This window comes from Pleurodeles waltl, chromosome 2_2, assembly GCF_031143425.1.
Source record: "Pleurodeles waltl isolate 20211129_DDA chromosome 2_2, aPleWal1.hap1.20221129, whole genome shotgun sequence".
Classification (NCBI taxonomy): domain Eukaryota; kingdom Metazoa; phylum Chordata; class Amphibia; order Caudata; family Salamandridae; genus Pleurodeles; species Pleurodeles waltl.
The window spans coordinates 243,974,627-243,999,627 of NC_090439.1; positions in this window are offsets into that span (position 1 = coordinate 243,974,627).

Sequence of the window (25,001 nt, forward strand, 5' to 3'; positions counted from 1 at the left end):
GAATCCAAGGTCCAGATCTGAATCCAGTGCAACAATGGCCTTAGGGCAGCAATCGGATTTATTAGAAGAAGATTTAGATCCATTCGAATTGGCAGAGATGGAGTACTAGGAGGAACCCTTAATAGCTTCTTTAGAAAGGAGTTTTCCACTCTTTCCAGGTCCTCCAGGTTGCAGTAACCCCATAGTTCGGCTCCATAAAGAGCCCCCCCCCGCTTGCTTGGGATTTGTGTATTTCTATAGCTGGAGTAATTGCAAATCTGGGGGACCCGGCTGCAAATCTCACAATCCCACCCGCAATTTGTTTTAGGCACATTGCTAATTTTTTGAGGCGGGCATGCCATTTATGTGAATCTTCCAGTTTTAAACCTAGATAATCAAAGGCTTCCACTCTTTCCAATAGGGTACCCTCCAGGCAAATGTGTCTCCTCATCTTGTACCTTGCATCCCCGAATACCATATATTTAGTTTTGTTTGAGTTAATTTCTAGGCCATGGTCTTTACAAAAAGCGACGAACGCCGTAAGCAGATTGGAAAGACCAGTGTCCGTTTGTGATATTAACAATGTGTCGTCAGCGAATAGCAGACATGAGATCCTTTGCCCTCCCAGTCTGGGGGCATCATTGGAGCATTCTAGAAGGTAAGTGATGCAAGCATTTATAAATAATAAAAAAAGTGTAGGAGCCAGGACGCAGCCCTGCCTCATGCCACAATTTGTAGGAAACTCAGATGTTAACTCACCATTCGGGCCCCAACGGATTCTAGCACAATTATCGGTGTAAAGATCTTTAATTATGTTTATCATGGAATCAGGGACCCCTGTGGTGCTCATGACTTCCCATAACTTTTGACGTGGGACAAGATCAAAAGCAGATTTCAGGTCCACAAATGCCACAAAAAGACGGCCTGAGTTCACATCAACTGTTTTCCATTTGACACAGAGGAAATGGAATACCTGATCAATTGTGCTCACTTTATCTCTAAACCCAGCCTGAACATGGCTGAGCAGTTGGTTATCCACTATCCATTTTTTAAATCTATTTAGGAGCTGATAGCAAAACAATTTCTGTAAATTATCTAAAAGACTTATGGGGTCTATAGTTCCCTGGAATTCCTCTCTCTCCCTTTTTGTGTATAGGCACAATGGTTGCTTCTTTCCAAGATGGAGGATATGATCTGTTTTCCAGAGCGGCATTTGAGACCCTGTTCACGTACGGGGCCCATTTGTTGAAGTCAGCTTTATACATATCAGAGGGGATGCCATCTGGCCCTGGAGCCTTCCCTGATTTTTGCCCAATAATGGCAAGCTCGGTTTCTTTCAGTGAGAAGGGTGCCAGGACAGACAGGGCCAGATTTTGGGATAGTGGCTGCCCGGACTTAAAAAGTCACAGTCGGATAGTGATCCATACAGTTCCTTAAAGTGGTTAAGGCAAACTTCAGGAGGAATGTAACACTCTGGTTTTGGTGCCTGATTTTGAACATTTCGGACCACCAGAGACCAAAAACGTTTGGAGTCGGAAACCCTAGCGGCCTGTGCCAGTTCTCTCCATAGCTCCTCTTCCCAGTCATTTTAAAAGACTTACATGTGGAGGCATAGTTTTGTCTAGCTTTGACAATTTCTTCTCTATCTTTTGTTCTAAATGCTTTTTATCAAAGAACTCTTGGCCTGTCTACATTTTTTGTCAAGCCACTTATTGCTGGGATGGAAAGATGAGTGGACTACGACCCTGGCAGATTTAAAAAAACACATTTTTAAGAGTCGAAAAGAGGTCCAAGTGAAGAGACATGACCTCAGTAGGGGTAAGTGAAAGATGATCAAATAAGAGCTGGTGACTAGACACTAAAATACATAGTTTGCCCCACAATTTGTTAGAATTCTGAAAGGAGTCCCATCTCACCACACGCCTACTGCTGGACACCTTCAATGCTCCAAAGGATACGGAAACAGGGGGAGGCACAGTGCCTAAGGAGAATTGTCTGTCATATGCTATCAGAAGGGGAGCATGGTCACTAGTATACTGATTTCCCACTTTCATATCTTTTATATGATGCCAGACCCTTAGGTCAAAAAGGATGAAATCCAATGTACTGCTATAAAGCCCCCTAAAGAAAGTCGGTCTTGCAGGGTTATCAGTAGGAAAACACCCACTGCCAGGGCGAAGACCGTTGAGTATCATAAGATCAATTATCTGCATGGCCCTAGTACTGGCTTTGGGGGGATTTGTCTGAGGAGAATAGGTAGGGATGTTCCATATAGCATCTTCAATCTGTGTAACCTCTGCAAAAGCAGAGTTTGGCTCGATTGGAGCATTAAAGTCCCCGGCTATAATAATATGGTGCGTTGGGTGAAAACTCAATGCAATGGTGTTCAGAAGCTCTATGGTAGGAGACTGCTGGTGGGAGGAATCCAGTTTGTTGTAAATATTTAAGCACAGGACAAGGGGACCGGGGTTTGGCTGTATGATTATGGCCCAGATGTTGTGGGAATCTACCTGTAATGCCTTTACCCCACCCACCTCCGTCATTTTTACCCAAGTGATGAGGCCCCCAGCAGCTCTACCAGGGGGGACGGTTTAGCTCTTTTAGAAAAAGAGCAAAACCCCTGCCTATGCATGCTGTCAGTAGCCCAAGTTTCCTGGAACATACAGATGTCGAAGTTATCAATGTATGCCCCCGGACTTGATAGGGCCACAATACAAGAGCTGTGTGCCCGATTGGAGCCAGACCTGATCTCAGCTATCCGTCAGCCACCTGGGATTCCCCCTCTTGTGCAAGTCCTATCTGTGCTCCATTTCTTGGCTAGTGGCTCCTTCCAAGTGACAGTGGCCATGGCAGCAGGAATGTCCCAGCCAATGTTCTCAAACGTGCTGACCAGAGTGTTGTCTGTCCTGATGAAACACATGCACAGCTACATTGTTTTCCCCCAAGTGGAGGATTTGGCCACAGTGAAAGCTGACTTCTATGCAATGGGACATATCCCCAACATTATTGGGGTAATTGATGGTACACATATTGCCTTTGTAGCCCCCCTCCCGGAGAAATGGACAGGTGTTCAGAAATCTAAAGAGTTTTAATTCTGAATCTGCAGGTAGTGTGCCTGGCGGACCAGTACATCTCCCATGTAAATGCAAAGTATCCTGGGTCTGTGCATGATGCCTATATCCTGAGGAATAGCAGCATCCCATATGTGATGGCTCAACTCCAGAGGCACCAGGTGTGGCTAATAGGTGAGCCCATGGTCCACACCCAGTGTATGTTGGTATATGGGTGTGGGGTTGCCCCTAAAGGTGAGTGTCTGGCTAACAGGTATCCCTCGATATTTAAAGGTGACTCTGGTTACCCCAACCTCTCATGGCTACTGACCCCAGTGAGGAATCCCAGACCAAGGGCAGAGGAACGTTACAATGAGGCACATGGGCAAACAAGACGAATTATAGAGCAAACCTTTGGCCTCCTGAAGGACAGTTTTCAGTGCCTCCATCTAACAGGTGGATCCCTGTGCTACTCACCCAAGAAGGTGTGCCAGATTATCGTTGCATGTTGCACAACCTTGCCTTGAGACGCCAGGTGCCTTTTCTGCAGGAAGATGAGGCTGGAGATGGGCGTGTGGCAGCGGTAGAGCCTGTGGACAGTGACGAAGAGGAGGCAGAGGATGAGGATGTGGACAGCAGAACATCTATCATTCAACAGTACTTCCAGTGACACACAGGTAAGACATGTAACTTCATCTTCCATTTCAGTTTTGTGTTGTAAATTGTCACTGGCAGGCTGCTGTTCCCACTACTATGGCCACTTACTGTACCCTTTGTCATGTCTATTCACAGATATTTGTGCCCTACTCTGGCTCCTGGTGTATTGACTGCAGCACAATACAAGTCACACCTATGTATACATTGCTGTACAGTCTACTTGCAATGTCTACAGGTTGTAAAAGGAATACATACTTAAGTCATTTGACATACTACATACTTGCATTTTTTTAAGTGGTGTTTATTTACTTGCTGAAAATTTAATAGGAATGTGCGATGGGCTAGGGTGATGGTGGAGGAATGTCCAGGATAGAGTCCAGTCTCTTGGTATCACAGGTGCATTGTCCAAGGGGGCATAGGAAGTGGAGCAATGGCAGTTCAAGGTGGACAGGGTGACAGAGTGGGACACAAGGGTGACATTCAGGAGAGTCTTATTAACTGGCAGGGGTCTTGGCAATGTTCTCTGGCTTCTGCCTGGATCGCAGGGACAGTTTGCAGGGTGGTTCTCCTTCTGCAGGGAGAGGAGTGCTGGTGACCTGTTGCTCCTGTGGTGGGGCCTCCTGTCCACTAGCATGAGCGGAGGTGGGGGGCTGTTCATCATTTTGGCTAGTGTCAGAGGCCTGTTGGTGTGCCACTGCCTCCCTCATGGTGTTGGCCATGTCTGCCAGCACCCCTTCAATGGTGACCAGGGTGGTGTGGATGTCCCTCAGGTCCTCCCTGAATCCCAAGGTACTGTCCCTCCTCGAGCCGCTGGGTCTCCTTCAGCTTGGCCAGTATCTGGCCCATCGTCTCCTGGGAATGGTGGTATGCTCCCAGGATGTTGGTGAGTGCCTTGTGGAGAGTCGGTTCCCTGGGCCTGTCCTCCCCCTATCGCACAGCAGTCCTTCCACCTTCCCTGTTGTCCTGTTCCTCTGTCCCCTGAACCGTGTGCCCACTGCCACTGACCCCAGGTCCCTGATCGTCCTGTGTTTGGGGGGTTGCCTGGGGTCCCTGTGGTGGTGGACACACTGCTGATTGATGTGTCCTGGAGACAGTGGTATGGGCCTGCAGGGTGGCTTCTGTGGTGGTGTTTCCTGAGGGGGGAGGCTCTGTGGTGGTATGGGACTGTGGATGGGTAACCGACTGTCCGTAGGTTCTTGATGGGCCAGGTTGGACATCCTGATCCAGGCGTCCAGAGCTGCTCTCATCACTGTGGGCCTCTTCTGTGGGGGGACTGGATGTTGCTGGCACCTCCTCTCCGGTGACGTTGGGTGTGGGACCTGTGGGGATGTAAATGCAGTGTTATTGTTTCTGCGTGTGAAATCTTGTGCATGAGTGTGCTGCCCTGTATGGTTGTGAGTGCCCTGTGAGCTTTGCCTTGTGTGAGTAGTTATTTTGTGGACTAGGTGACTCTCTCTAGTGTGCATTCTGTGGTGATGGGTGTCCATGCAGGTCTGTGAGTAGTGTCCATGCATTGGTGGTGCATGCAGTGCTGGGTACTGGGATGGGTGGGTTGTGATTTTGGGATGTCTGGGAGGTGGTGGCATGATGGGAGTGAAGGTGAGGATAAGGGTGGGGGTTTGTGATGGCATGCAGGGAGGGGGGTGAAAGTAGTAAAGAGTTGACGTACCAGAGTCCAATCCTTCTGCTACTCCTGCCAGGCCCTCACAATGCAGAATTGCCAAGACTTGCTCCTCCCATGTTGTTAGTTTTGGGGGAGGAGGTGGGGGTCCACCGCCAGTCCTCTGTACAGCTTCTGGTGTCTTGCAACCATGGAACGCACCTTCCCCCGTTGGTCGTTCCACCTCTTCCTGATGTCATTCCTTGTTCTTGGGTGCTGTCCCACGGTGTTGACCCTGTCCGCGATCCTCCACCATAGCTCCATCTTCCTTTCAATGGATGTCTGCTGCACCTGTGATCTGAATAGCTGTGGCTCTACCCGGATGATTTCCTCCACCATGACCCTTAGCTCCTCCTCGGAGAACCTGAGGTGTCTTTGTGCTGTCATGGACGTAGTGTGTGTGGTGTGTGTGAGGTGATGTGTAAGGGTGTGTTCTGTGAGGTGCGTGGATGGTGTATGGGTGATGGTGTTCTGTGGCTCTGGTTCTGTGGGTGCTCTTGGTGTACCTCTCTCTCTCAGTTGTCAATTTCTTTGAGTCGTAAAGAGATGTGGGCGTGTGTTTCAGAGTGGTGTGGGTGTGGTGTGTGTCTGAGTGTCAGGTGTGTGTAGTTTGAATTGTCCAATGTGGTGTTGTTTTGTATGTGTGTGTGTATTTTGAGCACGGCGATATGTACCGCAAATGGTTTACAGCAGTTCAATGTCCGCCACGGTGATTCGTGTGTCATAATGCTGTGGGCGTAGTTCTGTTGGCGTAACGGTGTGGGTTTTGCTACTGCCATTTTATCACTGACCTTTGGGCTGGCGGACTTGTGTTTGTGTCTGTATAGTGATGGATTGCTATGTGTGGGTCATGATATGGGTAGCGGTAAACCGCTGCGGTCGTGGTATGTTGGCGGCAGTTGGCATGGCGGTAGGTGGGACTTACTGCCAATGTCATAATGAGTGCCTGAATGGGCCTGCCAAGCCCCTGCAGACAGCATGCCCAGTAGATTAGACAAAGCCGATAGGTCCATTTTATAACTGTAAACTAGTCCTACTGGATTTTCTACCATTTACCTGATTTAAAGTATGGAAAAAAAACCTGTAATTGCTTCTTGAAAAGTTCAGAATTGATTTTTAAACCCGAACCCTGACAAGTTTAGAGTAATTTAAAGATGTTTATAGACCAACTTCCGCACAGTTGTAAAATTCAAACATATCTGTGTCTAAATTCACAAATTAATGTTGATTGAAATATGCCAGTATAGTGAAATTTCCTTGGCAACGTTATCATAAATGACTACACAATATCTCAAACACTATCTAAGGATGTAAAACAGTAAATTATTCCCTAATGGATGTATTATTTTTAGGTCGAAGCCTGCCAGACCGCAGCTGTATGGTTTGCTAGTGACATCTTGGGGACATTCTGAAAGCTTCCCTGTGAATGCATTCCTCCCATTGCTTACCATTGGTTTTGCGTTTTGTAAACTCACATTTGCTTGCTTCTATTGGCTGGTTCTGTTTTTATTTTAGGCTGTCCAGCTTGAGTTTGTCCCTTCCCTTGCCCAAACCCTATTTACTGTATTCATCCACCAGTTCAGGATTTCCATAAACAGGCCTTTAGTTCTTGTTCTTATCTTGTCACTTTTGTTCTGCATTCAAAGAGAGGGTTCAAATGTCAAGCTCTGTCTTCCAGGTAACTTGGTGTTTACTTTTCTTTGTCTGAGTGATAGGATTTATGTGACAATCATGCTGGCTACTGGGGAGTGCTTGAAGAAGGACGTACAATGTTATTTTTTTTCTAGCACACAACAAAATTTAAATATCTGTAAATGAATTAGAAAAGCACAAATGAAGTACGTTTTATGGTAATTCTGGTGTGGTGGAAACAAAGATTTTAATATGATTAAATCAAATCAGTACACTATGTGATGACATTTCTCCTCATTATTGTTTGTTTGATGTATATGTTTATCACTAAAACTGTACGCCTGGACTAATGTAATGGTCATTTCAATAGGTGAAGTGTTGTTTGTAAATGTTGTCCTACCACACCATGCATATTCCACTCAAATCTGCACTACTTCACACCACAGTGCGCCACTGAACTCTACTCTGCACTGCTCCACTCTATACCTCTCTACATCACTATACTTCATGCCAATGCACTCTACCTTCACTACTCTACTATGCACCACTGCGTAATTCACCACTGCACTCTACACCACTCCATTCTGTGGCAGTCTATGCAACTCTATTCTGCAACACTGCACTCTATGCCACTGCAGTTTGGCCAATGCACTCTACTCTGTACCACTCTACTCTATGCTCATCACCCCTACACTCTCCACACCACTCTAATCTGTTCTACATCACTACACTCCATGCCTCTACACTCTACACCACTCTACTCTACACCTCTGCACTCTATCCTGTACCACGCCACTCTACCCTGATCCACTCCACTCTACTTTACTCTACTCTGAAAAATCCATTCTACACCACTCTACTCTGCACCACCACACTCTACTCTGCTCTATGCCACTGCACTATACACCAATCTACTCTGTCATTGAACTCTGTCACTGCACTCTACACCACTGTACTCAAAACAAATGCATTCTACGCCACTGCACTCTTCTCCAATCTGCTCTGCATCTCTGCACTTTAAGCCACTTCACTATAGGCCACTCTACTCCACTACACTCTGATACTCCACTCTATGATGCCCTACTCCATTAAACTCTACTGCACTCTATGCCATGCCACTCCATTCTACAATCCTCTATGCATTTCTGCAACCACTACTCCAACTAGAAGGCCCTACACAGCTCCTTTCATGCTACTCATGCCACTTTACTCCACTCTATTCTACAATGCCACTCTCCAATGCCACTACTCCACTCCACCCTTTCCACTCCACTATCTGCTACTCCACCCTGATTCTCTGTGACAAACCACTTTATGCCACTCAGCTCTACAACACTCTACTCCACTCTGCCATTCCAATCTCCTAGAGTACGAAACTCTATTCCATTCCACTCTCTGATAATCTATAACCGCTCTACACCACTCTACTCTACGACACTGTACTCCACTCTATGCAACAGCCTGTATTCCACTCCTCTCTGCTCAACATTACTCCATGACACTCTATGCCACTCCACTGACACTCTACTCCACTCAACTGTACTCTGCTCCCACCACAACACTTCACACCACACGACTCTAAGCCACGCCATGCCATTCAATAACACTCTACTCTACTCCACTTTGTGGCACTCCACGCCACTCTCCTTTACCCCACTAACTTTCCGCTATGCTGAACAGCAACCACCCCGGTGTACATCATGGCTAAAACATACTGGCAAAGCCAACAGGCGAGACCTGGTGGCTTTACCAGCGCTGGTTGTGTTGAGGTATTTGCAGACTCACTTTCATAGTAGTCTTGTTAAAGTGTTCCTACCTGAGAACTCAGTCAATGTGTTCAGTTCAGTTCAGTTTTCAGCAAATGTATATTAGTATTTTGAAAAAGAACACAGCTGTCAGGCATTACCAAAGTCTGCCATCTTTTAAGGAAACTGCATCTCCCACTTCCACCCTCCCCCCAAAAAACACGTCCTTCTGCATTATTAAATTGCATACCAATGTTTTATTGGAAGATGCTCTCACCTAAATGTGCTTCATCAAGGTTCAGCCTCATAAATCAATAACCCCAAGACTTTGTTTGTTTTTCTGTATACTGTGTCTTTGCGCTGGGCAGTTTTTCATAATAAAGAAGAGACCGCATACTTTGCAACCAAGGGTTTTGCAAAGGTATAGTAGATGTGCCCCATAAGTGAAGCATAATTTGTTTGGAATCCATTACTAATTGGGAGGCATCTTATTCTATTGCTTCATATAAGTGGTATGTCCCCTTTAGCAGTCCCCTTAAAATGATTGTTTCAGGGTTTGTCTCTATATCATCCAAATGCCCTTTCAAGTGCCCGCTAACTGTGGGCAACTCCAAAATATATGGGTTTATATAAATATATGGCTTGTTACCTTTGCCAAAAAAAAGTTTCACAAGTCAGTGCAGACACCTTCTGTCAATGCTTTAAAGGTTATTCTGTTTAGACCTAGGATTAACGCCCTTGTTGCTATATTGTGGCCTGAAAGGGGCTTGTCTGATGTTGCCCCCGAAAGCATGCTAGACCTTTAGTGTAGTGCTCATGACACATGAGGCATGTACATTTACCTGTTGTTGCAATTTGAGGACCCACGAGTGCCTCCTAGATGGGCTCCCTGCTAGCATATGGTCTGTGAAGCACCACAACGCATCTGTGGCCCATTCCACCATATGCGGAAACAATGAGGCTTGATAATATTGCAATTGATGTGGAACGCCTAGGCCCATATTTACGGGAAAACGACAGAGCATGACGCTTCGCCAAAATTGGCAGCGCTGTGCTCCGTCATGTTCACAACGCAGGGATGCACCATATTTAATTGAATATGGCGCACCCCTGTGTTGTCCCCTGCATTCGCGCTAAGTTTAGCTGCTAGCGCCAACGCTGTCGTGCAAGGATGTCTGCGTTGAGGAGTTTGATTGTTTATGTGTGGGAAGGTGTCCCTTCCTGCACATAAACAATCACTAATAGCACAAGGTGGGTGAATTAATATAGCAGTTAAATCAAAGGTATACATGCATACACAGTCCGCCGAGAAAGGAAAAGCTGCATGCCGAGGTATTTAACAGATTTGTCTATCTCGTTGGAGTGTTATAATAAGCACCACTCATATGCTGGGTTAGCCCAAAATACCTAGGGCTTCCAATTTCGAAATATTGATTTGAAATTCCTCCACCTCTCAAAAATGTTCTAGTTACGGCAGCAGGGCAGAGATTGAAGGGGAAAGGTCTGGTACAGATCTTGGCAGATTATTAGCAAAGGTGTATTGAGTAAAAAATGTGTTTTGATAGTTCTACCACAATATTCCCCAGGTGTCAGACTAGATCCCGAAATTTTCAGCAGTACTTAAGCACGCCATGAGATGGTGCTGTGTTGCTGTGCTCTGGCACTGTTCTGATCCAGGAATGGCATGCGGGTCCAATATAGGTGCCACCCTTGCACGCTGAGGTCAGTTTCTTTCTTTCTGTGCCACCAGACACAGATACGAAGCTCCCTTTGTGTCTCTCAGAGACATTTGCCTAACTTTTTCTCAGTGTGCAAGGGATGTCACCCCAAAACACAACAGGTTTTAAGCCCTGTAGTGTGTGTCACAATCAAATGTCTTTGACAGATCCCCACCAAGTACGCCTGTGGTGGAATCATGACTCCAAGGCCTGCAGCGACTGTGCATCAATGAATCTGAAGGCCATCAGGGACAAGGAGATGAAGATTTACATTGCCAAGCATAAGAAGAGCATTTGCCGGGGCCACTACAAACTGAGGTCCGATGGGAAGGCTTGATCCAGTTCCCGGAGTCATCATAGCCATTCGAAATGCCAATCGTTGTCACAGTCCAAATCATCCTATAAGTCAGAAAAGAAACACAAGATATTGAAGCAGTATTTTGCCCCCTCCCTCCACTGGTATTCGCCTGAACAAATGTGGGAGCTTTGTCACACCTTTTGATCTTCAAAAGCCGTCTGAGTTCATAGCTGATCATGCAGCTAGTTTTGACAAAACCCAAGTTTCTGGGGCCTACAGCCACGCCACATCAGACCAAAGAGTTCCAAAACACTGCTCTGGCTCTTCGCAGGAGGTGCTGATAGTTCCTTCCAAAGCTGAATCAACACCTGTCAACCTTGTGCAAGGTTGCACCCAATAACAACTGTGGTACCATTTCCCCTACCTGAATTACTGCTGTGGCTGTCAATCAGGTATCCTCACTAGAGTTCATCATTCAGGGTGCAGGAAGGAGCTTAGGCCCCACGTTGCTGCTGGCCACAACCCAGGGGAAGGGCAGTCTGACAAAGGAGGGCTGGACGGCTCTCTGACCACTGCTTAAATAGCCGGCGCCCCAGATCCTCGTATCCACAAGCCAAATTGGTGTGAGTTTCAATGTCCAAGTCAAAAGGCCCCCATTCTTCAGCACCCAGCCGGAACTGAAATGTCTTTGTCATGTAGTGCCCCCAGAAAGCAGCAGTAGTGCCCCAAGAAAGTTAATGGCCTTCAGCCAAATGGAAGCTTCCCTTTTTGGTTTCAAAACTAAGCTGTCCTCCAGTGTCAGAAGCCAGGCTTCCTGCACGGTTGGGATAGCGAAGACCCCATAATCCCCACCGTACAAGCACAAGTTCTGGCAGATTGGAAAGCACTGCATCGCACCCAGTCAATTGTAGGGGTCCACTACAACATTCAGCCATCCCAGTCTACTCCCACAGTTCGGGCAAACTTAAACAAATCCTTGCCCCAGACTCTCCACACAGTGACATTTCTGCCTCCTTCTTCCCATCAAAGTTTTTCAAGTAGTTGCCGGGAACCACAGGTCTAAATAAGATGTGGTCAGAGGGAGAGAGGGCTGCTAAGGAAAAAGGAGTCTGACATATCCATCAAAACTCCGAGCAGATTTAAATGCTCACCTCTGAATCAGGCCTAGCAATCAGCTAACTCACCAGGCATCATACACACCAGCTGAAGGGAACAGCAATCCAATTTTGAACAGCACAAATTAGAGGCACATGGGGGCTGTGGAGCAAATCTCTGAACCCCTCCGGCTCACAACAGTTAAGATCAAGTGGCTAGGAAAGTTCCCAAAGGCCAAACAAAAGAATCTCAAACCTAGCCATAAAGAAGTCTCTATAAAACGGCATAGTCAAGACACCTGGCGCCACTTGGGAGAGTCACGTTGCAGGCACATGCCAGCTCTAGAGGGGTACACATGTGACCTCAGGGCACGTTGCGATCGCCGACCAACGTTCAGTGCCACACACCTCCTCTTTTACACATCCCCGCTCACACTGATTCCCATGCACACACTAGGGCACTGGAGGGCTAGCAATGCCAGCAAAGCACCAGCTAAAAATTAAAATTCCAACATGCACAAGAATCACTCCGTAAAGCATACCTTCAGACATACACTTAATCAGGCACAGAGAGGGAGGAGGACCAACAACCCATAAAAATCAAAGTGCCTAAACAATAAACCTTTTTTTCAAACTAGGCATCCCAAGTGGGGCCACCGTCCGGCGCCTTACTAAAATCATGGAAAACACAAGAATTCCTAAGGAATAATTAGTGATATGCAAGGATATAATGTTTTTTTCCTTTTATAACAACCAAACATAGCTCTCATTTATCAGATCTGCAGTCAAGCCATTAAGTGCACCACATCTACAGTGGGTCGTCACCTTCTCAGCAGCTGCACCAGTACCCCAGCAGGATCGAGAACCACAAACTGCTCCAAGAACTTTCAAATCCAACAGGATCAATAAAAACAAACTGTTCTAAGAACTTTCCACATCAATATTCCCAACAGGATACCGAACTACATCTGGCTCCAAAGTATTCTTCGAACTATTTGCACCCAAGAAACTTTCCGCACTAGAGGATTACGGACCTCTCCGCCGGAACCATCTGAAGACCTACAATGTTTCACAAGTTATGTGTGTTTTTGCATTTATACGTCCCTTGTTGACTAGAGGTGCTACCCCATCCATGCATTTCCAAAAAGCGTCCTTGTCTAATGGAGTCTATTAAAAAATCACTACAGCGTTTGCTTAGGGACCTTTCCCACTTCACCTATAATTACACAGCACCCAACACTAGCATTCTACATGCTCTACACAGCGACCGTTTACACAACGCGTGGTATCAGCACATGACCACCATGGATTCACAGACATCTGCCGGGTCATGTCATGCCTGTTCGCTGATACCACATGCAATAGGCACAGATAGGCTTTATTTATCCCAAGAGGTATCCCCTGAAAAAGCAAAAGGCCTTCTCCTTCCGACCCTTCCCATGTACGATCAGGGTAGTAGTAAATATGACTCTCTATGAGACCAACCCAAACCACGCTGTACCTTCTAGCAATATCCAAACTGAGCTAGATAGAATGTGTAGAAAGGGAGCTATAGGGAGGGTATTGTTTGGCCCCAAGATTTCCCAGAGAAGAGATTCTTGAAGGTAGCCAAACCACCTAACCAGTGCACACACACGTCTGCTCCTGCTTCCATCTGTGGTCCCAGGATGGCCCTTAATGTATCTGGGGCTGTCTTCATAAACAACAAGTGGACCCCAGACATAGAGTTTCAGTGCAGGGCCATTCACCTTGATGAGATGAAGGGAAATGGGCCTTGTAGGGGAGGGTTAAATAGGGTAGATACCTTTTGTCAGGAGATCTGGGACATTGAGATAGGTATGTAAAAATGGATAGAAGGGAAGGGGAAACCCCTAATTAAAAGGAAACGCACCCTGTATTCCTCATGTTGCAGAGGGAAAGGAACAATTTGGTTGGGCACGAATTAAAACTCTGGTACAATCCTGCATGTTCCGGACATGCATTAGGGCACCTCCACGCTTATGGACACCTACTGGCAAAGCAGGGATTTTGCTTACACCCAGCCCCTCATCATCATACATACCCCAGCCTTCCTCAACCCCCGAGGGGATCTGTCAGACCTGCACCAACACCCACTAAGGAAAAAAAAAAACACTGTTGCATCAGGCTTGAGACAGAAGAACTGCTGATTATTTTGGCTGGGCTCAGTACAAGGACATTGCAGGGGAATTTAGACTGTTCACTGACACCCAAGTATCAGAAGGAGGGTCCATGCGCTTCTTCATCTTGCATACAAAAGCAAATGCCCACTGGTTACCAATAACCAAGTGGAAAATCTCATAATAATGAACAGTACTGAGCTCTGCCTCAAAGCAATCAAGGAAGAACTGAGGGCCATCTGCCTTATGATAATGCCACATTGGTACATGTTGGACTTAATGACCACAATGAAGGGTAGAGTATACACAAAGATCGGTGCACCTTGCTGTACGTTCATGCCTGGCAATGGCATAGACAATGGAATCCTGACTCTTGCCTTTCAAGCATTGCACCGACTACAGAAAGACATGCATGAAGAGGAAGGTGGCACTGAGCAGGAGTGGTTCATTAACTGATACTCCTGGCTCCCCTGGCAGTTGACCGATCGGTGCACCTCATTGTTGCACCTTTTCATAGTTTTACTGTTTATGTGTGGTTTCCTACAAGTGGGGATTTCCTGCTTTAAAAACACAGTCCTCAAATTGGGTAGGATACAAGGCAAGTTGCCCCACAAGCTTCCAGCAATGTGACTGTCATTATGCATGTGTTTGATGGTGTCATTGAAAAATCAACTATAGGGGGAGAATGGTAATATTAGAGTAACCAATGTTGATGCACACAGCGATATATTCATATATACAAAGTTGCATCATCATCAGGTTCCCTTGTTGTGAACTCTCTGCCAATTCTGACACGTAGGTATGTGGTCAGGCAGACTCTGAGACCTAGGCCTGTGGTTACCGACTGACAGATTACAGGTGGGATAAAAGTTAGCCGGCAGACAAACACACAAACAGGAAAACGTAGATCAGGTCCCACAGATAGGTGCAACAACACCACAATAGTCCCCAGAGATTTGTCCCAATAAAACACACATGGCCTGAGCGGTGAGTGCATTCCGAAAAAAGCCATGAAGTTAGATGCCACATGTAGTAAGGAACACTTAACCAATCAGAACACAGCACTCGCAGCAACCATGTGTCCCCTAGGCCAGGCAACTGGTCATGTACTCACTGACCCACATTTTGTCCATGCAAGGTCGAGACCCACCTACATTAATTATCTGGAACTGAATTTATAACTCCATTACAACTGTGTATTTTTAACCAAGAAAGGAATGTTTTTATTGCTTGATGGTATTCAGAGAAGTGTATAAAAGTATGCAGATCGAGAGACAGCCCTCAGACCTCTGTTCTGAAACTGCTCTCCTGGCCATAAAGTTTAACGAACTGTTCCTGTTTGCCAGTTGCCTGATGTCGTTTGTTTGAAAGGTAAATTCACACTCGACAACAGTCGCTTCTTGTTGTTTCCAGTGCATTATCCTTGCATCAACACTAAACAGGTCCAGGTAGTACAGACCCTCATGTGCTGTGTTGCAAGGCAGCAGAGCAGACCCAAGTGACGCAAGTCTATCTGTTTTTATTTTGTCCCAAACACCTGCTAGAGCGCCTGGTCCTTAGTAAGTAAACTTACAAGGGGACGCATATAGGCCGATGAACCTTTTGATTCACATGGAGTATCCAAGCTATGTAGTAATTGATGATCATTGATATTCAATATAAAAATCAATAACTACTAAGAAAAAACATTTATCATTAGTCAATAGTGACAACATTTCATGAATAACCACAACTCAATATACATTTTAACAATTTTTATTTCCCTATTTGTTACAATACTAATCCATACGTTTAATTCAAACTTTATACAATCAGCTCAGAATTAGTTCATTAGTGGCCACCAATAACATAATCTAATTAGAACTTGAGCAAACATATGTTCTAATGCTTTACCATAAGCCAACAAAGATGAATTTCTCAACATTAATAGTAGAGTCCAGCAATCCGTTCGTCAATCATTCGTCACTGTCAGCGTCACCCAAAAGAACCCTACCTAATCCAGATTAGCATTAGCATGTGGGTCTTCAAACCATTAGTGTAGTAGTCTCAGGAGCAGAAGTATGAATGGCTCCTTTCGCATCAAGAACAGACATTCCCACAATCACCACTATAAACAAGATTCCACACATAATTGTCAATCCAACACTCATATATCTACAGTGCCTAGCATTTCTACCTTGATTATTTAACTCAGCCATGATCTGTACAGAATCAGAAAGCAGAAGTAACTCTTATATAAAGTGCAGTAAAAATCAAAAAGAAAACTTCTTCTCTCACTGTTCAGTCTTACACTCAGGAACCCCTTTTCCTTTGTCAAAAATCGATTAGCAGCTTGTCACATCTGGTTTTTAATGTCAAATCAGATTATCAATGTCTCTTCCAGGTTTATTTTCAACAGTCTTTTTATGGTTTCTCCAGATTAGCTCAACAAATCAGCTTCTTGATCACCTTTAGGTTACATCAAAGTACTGACTCTGAACTTCTCTATCAAAACAAAAGGACATAAACTCATGTTGCCATTCATTAGTAGTTGCATATGCCCATTCAGGACCTGCGTAACGCCGACTTGCTATTCTCTTTCTTTTCAACTTTCGATCACCACTTAGTTCTCCTTCACTCAATTCTTCTTTTCTTGTAATATCTACTTCTTCCTCTATTGTTTCATTTATGACAAATTCCTTTCTCTTCCCTATCTGCGCCTCAGGCCAATTATCTCCTTTTCTTGATCCTTTGGCAATATTCTTCTCAGGATTGGACTCTTCTTCTCTTTCTCGTTTTCTTTTGATTGACCTGCAACGGGCTCAGGAGGAGTCAGATCACTTTGACTTTGATCCATCTAAACTCTTTCCCCCTCTAGGTCTGGCACTTGCTCCGTCTGCTTTTCAGCAGCATCTGCTTCTGGGAGAACCTCAACTGAGCTAGACTCTCCTGCTGTATCAATTGAGATTGATTCTTTCGCACCCTCCTGTAATTCTTCACTCTCGTCTATTACAGGTGTAATAGAGCCATCTTCCACAAGCTCTGGTTCAATTTCAGGCTGTCTTGGCTCTTTTTGTGGTTCAGGTGCGGCAACCTGTTTGGCTGTTGTTGGTGCTCTCAACAACACTTCTTCATGATCCTGCGGACATACCACTCTCTTCGTATGGCTCGCGTGTATCCAGTTCGGGAGTCCTGCACACTTCACAGCTGCTGTAGTTGTCAGGACCACCTGGAATGGACCTCTCCTGCATGGCTCTAAACACATCTTGCAAACATGTTTTCCAACAATGACCCAGTCTCCGGCTCTCAGATTGTGCCCTGAATCGTGGATGGGTGGCGGGGTGGTGCCTGCACTTGCTGAGAGAAAGAGCGAACCACATCAGCCAGACCCTTGCAGTAGTCCAACACCATATAATCTGTAATGTTTACAAGTGCATTGGTTGGAACTGCTGGTAATCTCATTGCTCTGCCCATGAGGATCTCATGGGGCGACAGCCCTGTCTTCCTGTCAGGTGTATTTCTCATCGACATCAGCACCAAAGCCAATGCATCTGGCTATTTCAGATTCATTGCTGCACACATCTTTGCAATTCTTGATTTCAAGGTACCTTTCATCTGTTCCACTAGTCCTGATGCTTCAGGGCGATAGCTACAATGCAACTTTTGCTCGATGTTTAGTGCTACACATAAGAGTTTAATCACCTTGTTGTTGAAGTGAGTTCCCCTATCTGATTCTAAAGAGATCAGAAACCCGAAAAGTGGTATCAACTCCCTAAGTAACAACTTTGCTACTGTGAGACTGTCATTCCTTCTTGTAGGGTATGCTTCATTCCAGTGACAAAAAATGCACACAATCACCAACAATTACTTCAAACCTCCACATGCAGGCATTTCAATGAAATCCAATTGCATTCTGCTGAATGGACCTCCTGGTCTTCCAATGTGGCTCAAATTCACTGTCCCTTTTCCCACAGTTAGGTGCTGACAAATTATACAGCGATGACATACTGCCTCTGCTGCCTGTCTAAACTTGGGATTAAACCAGTCGATCTTGAACAAACGAACCATGGCATCCCTCCCAATGTGTGCCTGGCCATGATAATAACGGGCCATTTGTGACAATAAACTATTGGGCAGGACCATCTGACCCTCCACAGAAACCCAAATCTTATCAGGATGTTGGACACATTTTAATTTGGACCAGAGTCGATTCTCTTCCTTGTCAACATTACTTTGCAATGTTTTTAATTCTTCTAAAGTATCGATCACTTTCAATGCAAAACTTGTACATGGGTCATCTTCTTCTGGCATCAATTCCCACTTATCTTTAAATAATATACAGTTCAATGCGCAGAACCTTGCGACTTGATCCGCATATACATTTCCAAGTAAGATGTAGTCTTGTGTCTTTTGATGTGCACTGCATTTTACCACAGCAATTTCTTCAGGCAACTGTATTGCATACAGCAATTCCTTTATTCTGTCGCCATTTCTTACTGGTAAACCAGTAGAGGTCAGGGAACCTCTTTGTGCCAACAATTGACCAAACTCATGAACAACTCCAAATCCATATTGGCTGTCAGTATAGGTTGTGACTCTCAATCTTGCAGAAACATGGCGCACTCTAGTAAGAGCTACCAATTCTGCCACTTGTGCAGAATATACACCTCAAAGCCAAGAAGCTTCTAATGTCCCTGTAATTGTGCATACAGCATATCCTGCTCTCAATGTTCCTGTACCATCTCTGAGACAAGAACCATCAATAAAGACATTTTGGTCATTTTCTTCCAATCGTGAATCTCTGATGTCTGGCCTTGGTTTTGTACACAGTTCAGTTACCTTGAGACAACCATGCTCAATGTCTTCCTCTTTTTCAATTTCAACAGTATCACTTGGAAGTAATGTTGTTGGGTTCAGCACTGTACAGCTTTTCAATGTTACATTTGGAGCACCTAGAATGCTCGCCTCATACCTTGTCAGTCTGGCACCAGTAAAACTCTGTTTTTGTCCTTGTCAGTATGATCTCAACAGAGTGAGGAACCATTACCGTTAGAGGGTATCCCATCACTACTTCCTCACATTGAGAAAGGCTTTGACCAACTGCGGCAACGGCACGCAGACATCCTGGTAAGGCTGCTGCGACTGGGTCCAAGGTAGCTGAAAAATAAGCTACTGGGCGATAATCATCTCCATGGACCTGTGTCAAAACAGACAAAGAACAAGCATCACGTTCATGACAAAACAATGTGAATGGCTTTGTATAATCAGGCATTCCCAACGCTGGATCTCTGCACAAACTCTCTCTCAACTCAGTAAACGCTTTCATCTGGTCCTAATCTAGTGTCATGGGATCTGTAACCTCCTTATGTGTCAGCTGCTGCAATGGTTTAGCAATCTCAGCAACATTTGGAATCCACTGACAACAATAACCTACCATTCCGAGAAACATTCTGACATCTCTCTGTGAAGTTGGTGGACTTCTCTGCAACATCATTGTAATTCTTTCTTTGGAAATCCTCCTTGACTCCTTCTCAATTTGGTGTCCCACGTATTTTACTGATTTCTGACAGTACTGCAATTTCAAAGGTGACACCTTATGTCAGAATTTTCCCAATTGGTTCAACAGGGCAATCGAGTCATACTGACACCCATCCCTTGTCTTGGATGCAATGAGCAAATCATCAATGTACTGCACTAGAGTCGATTGGTACGGTAGTTCCAACGACTCCAGATTCTTTTTCAAGATCTGATTGAACAGAGACGGTGACTCCGTATACTCTTGTGGAAGCCTGCACCAGCTGTAGACTCTGTCTAGGAATTTGAAACTAAAAAGAAACTGACTATCCTCATGAAGAGGGACAGAAAAGAAAGCTTGTGACAAATCAACCACTGTGAACCCCTCTGCATCGCATGGAATCTGAAACAATATTACTGCTGGGTTCGGCACTACAGGACAACACTTGACCACCATGTCATTCACTTTTTGCAAATCTTGCACAATGTGCACTTTCCCACACGGCTTCTTCAAGCCCATTATCAGTGAATTACATGGACTGCTCAACACTTCTTTCAAAACCCCTTGTTTTTAGAAAATCTCCAATTATTTGTGCCACTTTCATCAAAACATCTTATGCCATGTTACACTCTGGAAGCTGCGGAAGCACTACATTCAGTTTCAACGTGATCTTAATCGGCTCCACTCCTTTGATCAAACCCACTTCTTTACCTGTCAGGTCCCAGACATTTTCCTGCACTGTTCCCTGCAAATCTGCATGCAATTCTTTCACAGTAAACATCGGGAAAAACTCAATCAACGGGTACTCTTCATTAGTGGTTTCATTCTCAGTTTCAGGAGTTTGTTCTTCCTCATCATCACTATTTGTCTGGACCACTATTCCAGCAGTTGATCAATTAATCAAACATCTGGTCTTGCACAATAAGTCTCTTCTCAGTAGGGATACTGGACTCGAATCACAGACTACAAACTTATGCAGTCCCTGGAAGTTGCGAATCTCAATCTGTGATCGGATTGATCAGCTGTCTGTTTGCTACTCCCACAACCTGAACTGTTCTGCCTGATAGAGGTAAGTTTGGCACTTCTGCGCTTCTCACTGTAGAGCGTGTAGCTCCTGTTTCCACTAGGAATTAAACCGTACAACCAATCACCTTTCCTTTCACAAAAGGTCCTCGTTGATCTACTTCCAATGAGGCTGCAAGCATGCATGGCTCGGCATCTGAACTAATACTCACCCATTCATCGTTTATTTAATTATCACTATGTAATGGGAATTGGTGCACTGTGTCACTACTTATGCCTTGTCAGTGACCTGTGACCTGCTGAGTAAGCATAATCTGTTGCTGTTCCCTCGGGGCTTGAGGTATTTGCATTTGCTGTCTAGGTACCATAGAAACCTGCTGCTGCATTGGTTGCAATTGTGTCACTTGTGCACAAGGCATTTGCACCTGCTGCATGGTTTGAAAATTCTGCACTTGATTCATGTTATTCAGAAAATTCGGATTAGGTCCTCTCATTCTAGGGACTTTCACAGTTTGAAATGTATTGACATCACCGCTTTGCTGAACAACACCATCCTGCACCAACCACGGACACTCCCATTTCCAGTGTCCCTCGTTTCCGCAAAGATGACATGGTAACATCTTTTTCATCCCTTGCACATCATTCTGAACCACTACGGTACTCAAATCTGGACCACGATTCATATTGGCTCCACGACCCCTACCTCTCATCTCATGTTGCAACATGATAGTTCCCTGCTGCTGTGGTATCTGTTGCACTAAAGCTCCCTGCACTCCTGTTTGAGCTGCCTTAATTTTCATCACCATCCCTTTCTCCTTGAGCTTTTTCTGCTTCAATTCAATCTCATCACTACAGTATTTTGTATACTGCAAACCTCATCAATCGGTTTCGCTTGCCAACAAATCAAATGACTCGTAATCATCTGACCTACTTCGTCTCAAACCTTCCACAAACCTGAACACAAAGTGTAACATGTCTTTTGGCTTGATCGCTTCCTTACCACTGTACTCCTTGAACGCTTTCAGCAATCTCTCATAGTAAGTATGTAAGGACTCTTTTACTTCCTGCACTGTCCTGTCAGTTCTCTGCCAATCAATATTTTTAGGCGAAATTCTCGTCTTCGGGAACATTTCATGAATAACCACAACTCAATATATGTTTTAACAATTTTTATTTCCCTATTTTTTACAATACTAATCCATACGGTTAATTCAAACTTTATTCAATCAGCTCAGAATTAGTTAAATAGTGACCACCAATAACATAATCTAATCAGAACTTGAGAAAACATATGCTCTAATGCTTCAGAATAAGCCAACAAAGATGAATATCGCAACAATAATAGCAGAGTTCAGCAATCAGTTTGTCAATCATTCGTCACTGTCAGCGTCACCCAAAAGAATCCTACCTAACCCAGATTAGCATTAGCATGTGGGACTTCATGCGAAAACAATTTAGGACATGAATTTGGAAAAACATCTAGCTAGGAGAAGAACTATTTAACAGCGCAGTTGGTATCTAGAGAGAAAGGTGAAAAAGTTAACAGTTGCATTGTCATAGCTACCTATCCACGGAATGGATCAGCAACAAAGTCAGTCTTCGTCTTCAGGTCATCAATCAATCAGCAACGCATAAGGCTTTCAAGAGCATGAGCCCAATGACAGAATCTCAAATCTCTTCGAATGCCCACGCCTAACCTCAACCATCTGAAGTTTTCTCCCTTTGTCATGAAATTATATTAAAGTTACCCAGTCCATCCCCTAATTCGGAATTGGTCAATTAATCACCATATGTGACACTACCCAATACATTCAATTCTTCAAATCTATGAATTCTAATATTTCATCGCTCTCAGGTTGTCGATTGGTTCACGGTGCGATGTCCTCATCATCCGGCTCATCAGGTATCTTCTTCTCAGTCAGTGTCTCTATTGTTCGAGTCCTGGGAAAGTACATCTTGCCTGCTCTACATGCTGCATGTTGCAACATTTATGCCCTCATCTCCTGTCTGTCAGTACATTGTAGAAAATTCTAGCTAAGCAGACTTTATTAACTTCAAGTGGTTCATGGTCAGTTCAACACATTAGCTTCTCTACAGTGCATGGTTATTCCGCTGCTGCTTGAGGCCTGGCAAACTAGGCCATACTTGGCTTAGTTAGTTCTACAATATAATGCAAAACATATGTTATACATCGTAATATGACATATTACTACATTATTATTACGCATTTTCAATATTTCAAGAATTTTTAGTACAATTCGTATAAATTTGTAGCCACTCTTCGTGTGCACATTAATTTTCTACGTTTAATTTTTCTATCATTTTCTAGTTAATCGAAACGCATAAACATTCATTAATAATTTCTACTCAACGTATCTGCTTCAACGCCCCCTTCCCCACAGAGGGAGTGAGTGAATAACGTTGTGGTGACTTGTTTCATTCGCTGCCCCAGACGGGATTAGAAATCCAACATCGTCTCTTTGGTCGGAACCAGGTGAGTGTGTGACACTGGGTCAGTTTACCAGTTAGTAGTCTACCCCACCCTGTGGTCCTGCTAATCTGCCCTGTGTTGACAATGACATCTTCATTATTCTGTTGCTTGAGGTTGGTGATCACAACCTGCTCTTTTATGTGTGTGTTTTAGCTTCAAACAGCTTGCCATGGTTATTTACTCATTGTAGGAGGCTGGGCTTGTTTGTAGTGGGTACCAAAGGTACTTACACCTTATACCAGGTCCAGTTATTCCTTATTAGTGAAATGTAGTCAGTGTCTAGAAGCCAGGCTGTCTAGAGGTAGCTGTAGGCAGAGCAGCCAAGGCTGAACTAGGAGACATGCAAAGCTCTTGCAATACCACTGTAGTCACACAATACTTACACACAGGAAAGACAATACTCAGTGTTACCAAAAATAAAGGTACCTTATTTTAGTCACACAATGCCAAAAATACTTTGGAGACTATACTCCCTTGGGAGGTAAGTAAATTACACAATATATTCACTAGTAACCAAAAACAAGTAAGCAAATAGAAAATAGTGCAAACAGTGAAAAACACAATAGGTTGCAATGGGCCTAGGGGGAACACAAACTATATACTAAAATAGTGGAATGCGAAAGCCAGTTTCCCACCTAGGCAAATGTAGTGTGTAGAGGGGTGCTTGGAGTGTAAGAAAACACTAAAGATAAGTAAAATACCCCACCCAGAGCCCAGGGAAGCAGTAGTAAAACACTGCAAGTTTCCTAAAACACATTAGAAGTTGTGATAGAAGATAATGCAAGAACCAGAAGAGACTGGATTCCTGGACCTGAAGACCTGTGGAAGAAGGGGACCATGTCCAAGAAGCACTGAAGAGTCCAAGGATAATAGGAGCCCCTGCTAACCCGGATGAAGGTGCAAAAGAAGAACCACCAGTGAGAAGGCTAAGGCCCTCATTACAACCCTGGCGGTCGGTGATAAAGTGGCGGCAATACCGCCAACAGGCCGGTGGAAAAAAAATTGAATCACGACCATGGCGGAAACTGCCAACACAGACAGCCACTTTAACACTCCGACCGCCACGGCTGTAGAAACAAACACTGCGGCGGTAACCGCCAACAGACAGGCGGAAGACAATGTACCGTCTAAATTATTACAAGGCACCAATCCGCCAGCTTTTGGGGGCAGTACCAACGCCATCAAAAGCACGGCATAAACAGTCTGTGGAACGGAAACCACTCACCTCTCAACACCCAACGAGGAACCAGGACACCATGGAGCTCGAGTTACAGGTGTTACCAATGTTGGATTACCTCCTCTTCTACCAGGAACATCAAAGATGGCAGCGACGACCACGGTGAATACTGCACCTAGCACACAGGAAGGGGGGTGAGGAAAAAGAGAGTGAGACACACACGCAACACGCAACACCCCCACCCATAACAACAGACACACAAACACATCCAAACATATCACAGCTACATCCCGTCACCCCCTGGAAGAACGCAAGGACCAAACTAAATGATTGTAACGAGGGTAATCATTGAGAATCCAGATAGGCCAAGATAACTTTAAAAGATCAGTATATACAAATATTTACAGCAAGTACACAAGTCTGTATACTGTTCCATTACATGACACCTGCCTCAAAACGGAGAGAACACAGTAGGGGCATCAGGTCGAAAAAAACACAGGCACTTCAGGGTGAAGGGGGGGGGGGGCACCTCAGCCGGATGACGGTACGACACCACTGCTCCACGAGGGGGTTCCATGCCCACTTCTTGGTCCTGGGGAGTGCAAAGCCACAGTCTCTCAAGTCTCTCAAGTGGGTGGGGTGCCCACTGCTTGGTCCTGGGGAGTGCAAAGCCACAGTCTCTCTAGTCTCTCAAGTGGGTGGTTTGCCCACTGCTTGGTCCTAGGGAGTACAAAGCCACAGTCTCTCAAGTCTCCAAGTGGGTGGTTTGCCCACTGCTTGCGCCTGGGGAGTGCAAAGCCACAGTCTCTCAAGTGGGTGGTTTGCCCACTGCTTGGTCCTGGGGA